Source organism: Xyrauchen texanus, chromosome 16 (assembly GCF_025860055.1).
Source record: "Xyrauchen texanus isolate HMW12.3.18 chromosome 16, RBS_HiC_50CHRs, whole genome shotgun sequence".
NCBI classification, from domain to species: Eukaryota; Metazoa; Chordata; class Actinopteri; order Cypriniformes; family Catostomidae; genus Xyrauchen; species Xyrauchen texanus.
Window position 1 is genome coordinate 37,797,267 of NC_068291.1, and position 9,602 is coordinate 37,806,868.

Below are 9,602 nucleotides of genomic sequence, written 5' to 3' on the forward strand. Positions count from 1 at the left end.
TCTCAGTTCAACGATATAGCTGTATTTCCAACCTCAGCCAGCCCCGTCCACCATAACCTACCAGATGGTTAGGATTAAGAACAAACGTTACGTTGGTCTGAGTTCTGGAATGTAGGGTCTCTTCACAGTAGTTTTTCTTTGTAAACATGTGCAAGGCAAGAGGACGACATTAACCGTTGCAACGTGTCTATTTATTTACTTGAAATTATTATTATTTTTTTATCATTATTATTTTTTTCAGCGTTTTTTAGAATGTCAACTTTTAAAAACGAGACTCGAGATCTGCGTTCCATTCTATTAGTGACGTTGCTTCTAGCTGTTCAGAGCGTTCAGTCTGAACGTCCTCTTATTGTGTTACTTACATAATTGCTTGCAGTGAATTCAGAGCTTGTAAGTAAATTAACCAATGTAACTTATTAAGCGATAAAGGTTTATTTCAATACCGTTTAAGGTGCTGCCGCTGTAATATCGCTTCCACGGTCGTTTTGGTGTTGTTCTGTGGACAGGAGATCGATAACGTGCGATCAAACCAATAAAAGCGTCAACGTCACTCGTTATATATGGCTTGACATTTCAGCTGTCAATATAGATGCAACTCGCGTTTTGTGTCATAATATAAACTACTGAAAAATTTGCCAATTTAAAATGTAATATACAGGGTATATTTGAATACCTCAATATCTTATGCAGTGTTTTTTCCAAAACAAGATAAATCAAATTAAAAATAATTTTTGCCGTAATATCAAAGGTCTTACTAGAAAAAAAAATTATAATGTAACATGAATTTTCGTGATAAAAAATATGATTGTGCCCGTTAACGTGCATGTAAAATGGCTAGAAATAGAATTTTAGCTTAGTGTAAAGCTGACAATTTACACAAGGTTTATTTATATTTCTTGTGCTCAAAACTTACTTCAAACTTACTTCTCTGTCTGCTCGTATGAATGTAACACATCATAAGAAAGTGTTTCACCGCTGTTTAAATGCACTTTGGATCGCATCATTTATATGGATAAATATTTTCCATCTGAAAGGACTTAAATATTAAATTAAACAAATTACAATAAAATGAAAAGTAATCTTTTCAGTAATCTAAATAATTTTGAATGTAACTGTATTCTAAATACCAATTATTTAAATTGTAACTGTAGTGGAATACAGTTACTTTTATTTTGTATTTTAAATACGTATTCCTATTACATGTATTTCATTACTCCCCAACCCTTTATATATATATATATATATATATATATATATACAACACAACTAAACACTGAACAATATAAAAACAATGGTTTTATGTTGTTTATTGTTTAGTTACATTTACATTTATGCATTTGGCAGACACTTTTATCCAAAGCGACTTACAGTGCACTTATTACAGGGACAATCCCCCTGGAGCAACCTGGAGTTAAGTGCCTTGCTCAAGAACACAATGGTGGTGGCTCTGGGGATCGAACCAGCGACCTTCTGATTAACAGTTATGTGCTTTAGCCCACTACGCCACCACCACTCCAGTTGTGTTGATTAAGCACCTTGGACAGCAACGGCATAGCCTCCCGAGATCAAGCTATTTATTTGTGTCTATTGCTGTGTATTTTGTAATTATCTCTTAGATCATACATATAGCTGTATAATAGTACTACTACTACTACTAATAATAATAATACAATTGTTGTATAGCCTACTTTGTTATACAATAAATAACTAAAATAATGATAAATAATGAATTAATAAAAAATACAAATCTGTTATTTTATTTAAATACTACTACTACTAATAATAATAATATTAATATTAATAATAATAATAATAATAATTTGAATATATTAAATTATATAATATCTTCTTATTTTATAATTTAATATTATGTATAAGTTTATCATGTATTTATAAATGTAATATTATATTCATTATTCATAATAATTAATGATTGTTTTTAGAAAAAAACTTACAATGCAATATATTGTTTCATATCTCCAATATAAATGTGTTTTTTTTTTTTTTTTTTTGCTAGGTGCACTGAAGATAAAGATTCTCCAGACAAGTCCATTCGAGTCTGAAGTAAACTGATGTGGCAAAGGGGAATTAAGATTTGTCCCCTCTCACCCCTATAGCACAGTCTGCTGTTGTGTTTGAACTTTTCTTTGACACCATAGTTCAAAGTAATGGCACGTAGTGCCATCCTCATGAAATGGTCTAAGAATTGTAAATGATACACCCACTTCTTTTGCATAAGGTCACCATGTGTTCATTAAAACCATTTGTACATGCCTGACTAGTGTTTGACAGGTATTTGATTTTTTCAATTGGTTGATTGCCTGGGCAATTTGCCATTCACTTTGTCGTCAGGATGCTCCATAAAATAGCGACAAGTCGTTTCCCTGCACTCAATATACACAGATCCGCCACAACATTAAAACCACTCACATGTGAAGTGAATAACATTTATTATCTTGTTACAATGGCACTTATCAAGGGGTGGGAAATATTAGGCAGCAAGTGAACAGTCAGTTCTTGAATTGCATGTGTTGGAAGCAGGAAAAATGGGCAAGTGTAAGGATCTGAGTGACTTTGACGAGGGCTAAATTGTGATGCTAGACGACTGGGTCAGAGCATCTCCAAATGGCAGGTCTTGTGGGGTGTTCCCGGTATGCCGTGGTTAGTACCTACCACAAGTGGTCCAAGGAAGGACGACCGGTGAACCAGTGACAGGGTCATGGGCACCCAAGGCTCATTAATGCACGTGGGGAGTGAAGGCTACTGAAGAGCTACTGTAGCACAAATTGCTGAAAAACGTAAAGCTGGCCATGACAGAAAGGTGTCAGAACACACTGTGCATCGCAGCTTGCTATGTATGGGGCTGCGTAGCTGCAGACCAGTCAGAATGCCCATGCTGATCCCTGTCCATCGCCGAAAGCACCTACAATGGGCACGTGAGTTACAGAACTGGACCATGGAGCAATGGAAGAAGCTGGTCTGGTCTGATGAATCATGTTTTCTTGTAGATCATGTGGATGGCCGGGTGCATGTGCATCGTTTACCTGGGGAAGAGATGGCAGCAGGATGCACCATGGGAAGAAGGCATGCCGGCAGAGGCAGTGTGATGACCTGGGAAATTCTGCTGGGGAAAACTTGGGTCCTAGCTTTTGGATGTTACTTTGACACATACCACCCACCTAAAGATTGTTGCAGACCACGTACACATGGCAACGGTATTCCCTGATGGAAGTGACCACTTTCAGCAGGATCTTAATCCATCTATCTATCTAATATCCATCCATCCATTCGTCCACCCATCCATCCATCTGTCTATCCATCTATTATCTATTTATCTTTCTATTTGTCTGTCTGTGCATCCGTCCGTCCGTCCTCCCATCATCCATCCATCCATCCATCCATCCATCCATCCAAGATATACAAGATCCCTTTTTTATTTTTGCCCATTGTTGTGTGTCTGCAAGACTACTTTTGGTACAAGGGAAAGAATCTGTAATTATGTTATTTCCCTTGAAACCATGTCTCTTCTTTAATGTCTAATATGTTAATTAAAATACTTTCTATTTCTCTATTCAAAAACAGATGTGCACTATTCTCTACACATCACACACACATGTGCATCTTCTCGCACATGTTTGACCTGGAATCTTTTGTGCTATATCTTCACATCATCATAGGGAATGAAACTCCTTTGGTGTAGACCCTGAGGGACACACATTCACTTTTGCTGCTGATGTGAGTTTTTGCTCTCTTGAGACTACATCGCTTGTAATCATGCCATGCATCTGCACAGTACAATATTCTGTTTTTAGAAAGGCAGGGAGAGGATGCTAATGACTCTGATGGAGTGTAACTAGCTCTGATTGTATGCCGTAAAAAAAGTAAAAAGTACAGAGGCTGAGGTTGTCTGTGTTTGTGTATAAGGGATGCTTGTCAAGCATTTATATTACACTAGGATTTAGAAATCTCATCCTCCATTTTGCTTATTTAAACTGTCACGTGACAAAAAACTATTTGCTGTCAAACCTGGTGAACCTCATTCAAACTAAACACTTTCAATGAGAAGAGTATTTAGTAGCTTCTGCGACATGAGAGCTTATTGGTAAATAACAAATACATTTTCTTTCTGTTCTCATCACTCAAAAATATTGTACAACTTCAGAGGCCTTGCAATATAGTGCACAACATGGACATGGACATAGATTTGTTGCTCTGTGAATAATTTTATTTTTCACAAACAGCATACAGATTTGGAATGGCATCAGTGTGAATAAATAACTATATCATTTTCATTTTTGGGTGAACTATTTCTTTAAGAAAAAATTATGTTGATGAGACAAAGCTGTTGCTATCCATGAAATGATTCAAAGGTCAGGGGTATCACCAAAGGGCTGAGAAGGAATTTAATGTCAACATGACTGAAGCATTGTGTGTGTGTGTGTGTGTGTGTGTGTGTGTGTGTGTGTGTGTGTGTGTGTGTGTGTGTGTTTGGGGGGTGGTGTGGTTTACAAATCATTTTCTTAGGTTCAAAACTGGTAATTACAATGTATTATGCTATAAATGTGGTTTATGATGACATTTATAGTGTTCCCATAATTCACATCGCTTAAAAAAAACGTACTAAACAAGTACGTTTACAAGTAACAAGTAAAACAAGTTTTATTTTATTATTATTTTTTTTTTAAATGTTACATCTTTTTTTTATGGAGGGTTAGGTTTAGGGGACAGTATCTATAGTTTGTACAGTATAAAAATCATTATTTCTATGGAGAGTCCTCATAAGGATAGCTGTACCATTGTGTGTGTGTGTGTGTGTGTGTGTGTGTGTGTGTGTGTGTGTGTGTGTGTGTGTGTGTGTGTGTGTGTGTGTGTGTGTGTGTGTGTGTGTGTGTGTGAGTGTGTGTGTGACAGGTCATGTGTCTTCTGACTGGTGCTATTTGTTCTGTGAGACACAGAAACCATTTTGTTCTATTTCCTCCATGTGCCAAAAATTCCTTCAAGCCTCAGACCACCTGCTGCTTACCTTCCCTTCACCCAGCCAGTATGAGAGCAGCCAGGCAGAAACATCCCTGAGTCACATTATCTCCCCCCCCACCCTCCGGCACATTTACTGTCTAAGACAAGCAGGAAAAAGACTCCGGACAAAAGGAAAAAGGACCTGAGGATTGATTTTTTTGGGGGGTAGCAGTCTCATTTATACTCTATCATGTTGACTGTGTCCTGTAGGCCAAGGGATGACAGTAAAGTCTAATTATTGGCCACAAGAAGTAAATTATGGCAGGAATTTGCCTATTGATGATTTATCAAATATACATACACACATGGACAGTTTGGCAACACTGAAGGCAATCTCACTGATTGGAATATAAGCAAAATAATGTAATGTGAACATAATGTGATTTTGTAGGTAGCATATTTTACTTTAAGATTGTGAGAAAACGCACAAATCTGTAAAAGAGGAAAGATTCTTCACTGGTTTACTTCTATTTGTTAATCTTAACTATAAACTAACTATCAACTATTTGTTTACAGCATTTATTAATCTCAGTTAATATTAATTAATCAAAAATACTACTGTCCATTTGTTTGTTCATATTAGTTCATATTTCATTAAAGTATTATTCTGAGTTGAATACAAGTTAAGCTTAATCGTCAACATCTGTGACATAATGTTGATTAATAACTCCGTTGATGCCATGATGACGTAACACTGTAAACACTAAAACAACTATAAAAATGAATATTTCAACAACTTTACAGCTCAGATAATATACAAAAATAATGTGCTTTTATAATACTTTTATAAAATTATTAGCTTCACATTTCTACCTTCTGCCATAAAATTGGCCCTATTTACTCTCATTGTCATGAGCATCACTGTGACCTTGATTTTTGCTTCTTTTGCCAAAATGTTTTATTGAGGTAATCAACATTATGCCACAAATGCTGTTGATTGAGATTAACGTGTATGTTGCAGCGGGGGCGTGGTCAAGCGCCCGTCCGGGAGAGGAAAGCGGTAAGGGAGCTTACACCTGAGCTAAATTATGCCTAACACCTGTCTCTAATTCCAGTGAGCACGAGGAGAGCGTCATAAAAGCAGACACAGAGCCTCCAGTCGAGAGAACACGACAAGCCAACCCAGTGTGCTTGTGTTGTGTTGTGTTGTATTGTATTGTATCTTTGTAAACTATTGTGAGAAAGACGGCAATTAAAGCCTTACCTTTTTGTTGAAGCCTCGTTTCCTGTCCTCCTTCCCGTGAGGGTTGTTACAATGTATTAAACCTGCAATACTCTTTTAACTAGTGATAACATACTGTAAACAACGTTTCATGTAAGAAATGCTCTACTTGGTATCGTGCCTAACAACATCCTTCAGCCGTATATAGCAACAATATAGCATGGACACGCATGCCTTAATTAATGCCAAAATATTAATTTCCATGCTGAAGGTACTTAATAAAAAAAGAAGCATCAGATATACACAAAGGTGGCCTATGAGAAAATTCTGCTTGGAGCCATTAAGTCTATGGCCGCAACATCTGTTGAGTGTCAACCTCTTGGAAACAACGAGAGCTCTGTGGACTGCCAAGATCCTTTCCTCATACATGTTGTAATTCAGGAAATACTCCCACGTTTAATGGTTGTCCATTACATGACCAGCTAACCACCTCTGCATAAAGGCCACTTAAGGCCAGAGGTTATGGGCAATAAAAGACACAGTTAAACACAGATCCTCCTGAATTACAATGAACAAACAATGCCAGTTCTATGAATCTTTATTCTGGACACTGACCAATTTGACACATTTAAAATGAGACGTTTCCTAGGGAATGCCTGCTTGACTTAGAGCCTCTTTGGGGTGTGAACAAACCAAATAGGTTAAAAGGGTAAGCTTGTACAACCCCAAGTTGTGCCATGAGAGTCCTGGGAGTTGAGTTCTTAGTTCAAGTTCTCTTCCTCGGCTTCTCCATGCTCCACTTCCTCTTCAGCTCTGTGCTCTTGCCCTCGTGGCTTGCAGCCTCGCAACGTCATCTTTCATGTTCCGTGCCATGTAGGAGTCCAAGAAGGCTCGGACGCCAAGATCAAAGGAACTTATCTTCTCTGCGCTATGACCCACACATGTGACAGCAGTCGAGTTGATCAGTCTTCCGTGTGGAAGGCCTCATTTCCAAAGCCGCCTCATCATCCATCGACGCAACAGAAAACCAACCATCCACGATCTAACAGATCATGTTACCAAAACATCGATGGAGCAAACTTTCTACAAAGAGCCAAAGAACCAAGCAACACAAGTAAATGCAAGAACATCTCCAGACTTTGCTGGATTGCTGGTGTCACTCTAATATAATTTGGGTTACCCAATTGTACATCGAGTTAGACTAAATTAAGCATTAATGGTTCTTAAGGCATTGTCTACAGACTCCATGGAGTAAATTTTCTCTGTATTGATAATTTCTTTCACATTATGTCACTTTACTCACCAACCTGTTTCATGTTTGTATGTGTTAGATTAGTTTTTATGTTTAGAATAGCAATAAAGTCTTGTTTGTATTCAAAGGTAATTTGAATGTGGTATAATTTGATAAATAATCTTGATAATATTTGATAATAATTTGATAAAAAGATCCGGCCCTGAAGTTATACCGAAAATAAGTGTGAAATTATTAGCCATGAGAATAATATTACTCCAATAAGTGAATTAATCATAATTCCCTTATTATAGCTAATTTCTTACAATAGAAATTGTGATACAACAAGACGTTGTATTACGATTTTAATAGTGGAGAATTTTATTCAGAAAAATATATAATTATTTGTCATTTATCTTTCTTATAATGGTTGTAAAATATGGCTAATTCCATTATAAATTTCCCTACATAATATTGGAGGTACCTTAAAAATTCTTTAACTATAACTAATGAAGTTAACAAATTTTATTTAATACAAACCTGAAAAAGTGTTACTAAAATATTTTATAGTACATTCATAAATGCATTTTATTTTCATAATTTCATAAATGTCAATCACAATCCAATAAAATGTAGATTTCAAAACTATTTTTCTTTACAAAATATATTAATGCTAACTTTTGGACAACAAACTTGCATACGTGTCTTCTTTTAAAAAGAGTAAAATTATTTCTGTAGTCCAAAGGGTTCTTGAACTGCAAACATTTAGTCTGGATATGTCCTGGAGACAAAAAGGTGGGTGTAAGTTAATAGGTTAATTTCTTCATCATTAATCTGCTATAAAATTCGGAACATGGAAAATTCAAGGGGAAAATGTTACAAAAACTATCAACAGCATTGATATTGTTTGTACACATGTTTTGCCCAAACTGTCTTTTACATACAATGACTGAGCACTTTAGAAGGAACACCTGTGCACCTACATATTCATGTGATTATCTAATCAGCCAATTGTGTGGCAGCAGTGCAATCCATAAAATCATGCAGATACCGGTCAGGAGCTTCAGTTAATTTTCATATTTCAGTGATTTCGACTGTGTCATGATTGTTGGTGCTATATGGGCTGGTTTGAGTATTTCTGTAACTGCTGACCTCCTGGGATTTTGCATGCACAACAGTCTCTAGATTTGACTATAAAAAAATAGAAAACATCCAGTGGGCAGCAGTTCTGCGGACGGAAACACTTTGTTGATGAGAGAGGTCAACGGAGAATGGCCAGACTGGTTTGAGCTGACAGAAAGGCTACGGTAACTCAGATAACCACTCTGTACAATTTTAGTGAGTAGAATAGAATCTTAGAATGCACAACGTTCTGGATGTTTTTTGAGGGGGTTCTAAATACAATTATTATTTAATTACTTAATTATTTATTTGTATACACAATTTACAATCATATTTAATCAAACTACACAATGATGACTCTAAGACTTTATATACAAATTACTACCATGTCGAACCTTGAGGCAGACAGGGTTGGGGAGAAATTGAATATATGTAATTGGATTATGAATTTAAAATACGAAATATAAGTAACTGCATTCCACTACAGTTACAATTTAAATCATTGGTAATTAGAATACAGTTACACTCAAAAAGTATTTTGATTACTGAAGAGATTACTTTGCATTTTACTGTCATTTGTTTCATTTAATATTTAGTCCTTTCAGATGGATAACCTTTATCCATACAAACTGCATTTGAACAGTGGTGAAACACTTTCTTATGATGTGTTACATTCATATGAGCAGACAGAGAAGTAAGTTTGAAGTAGGTTTGGAGAAGAAGAAAAATAAATAAACCTTTTGTAAATTGTCAGCTTTACGCTAAGCTAAAATGCTGTTTCTAGCCTTTTTACAGACACGTTACCAGGCACAATCATATTGTTTTATAGAATATGTTACTGACCTTGAGTAATCTAATGGAATATGTTACAAATTACATTTTACTGCATGTATTTTGTAATCTGTAGAGGAATACATTTCAAAAGCAACCCTCCCAGCCATGCAGGTGGATGGGCTACAACTGCAGAAAACCACTTCTGGCACTTTATTAGGACCATAGTGTTCCTAATATAGTGCTCGGTGATTGTATACTGCAGCTCTATACACAAACACAAAGATTCATAACAAACAC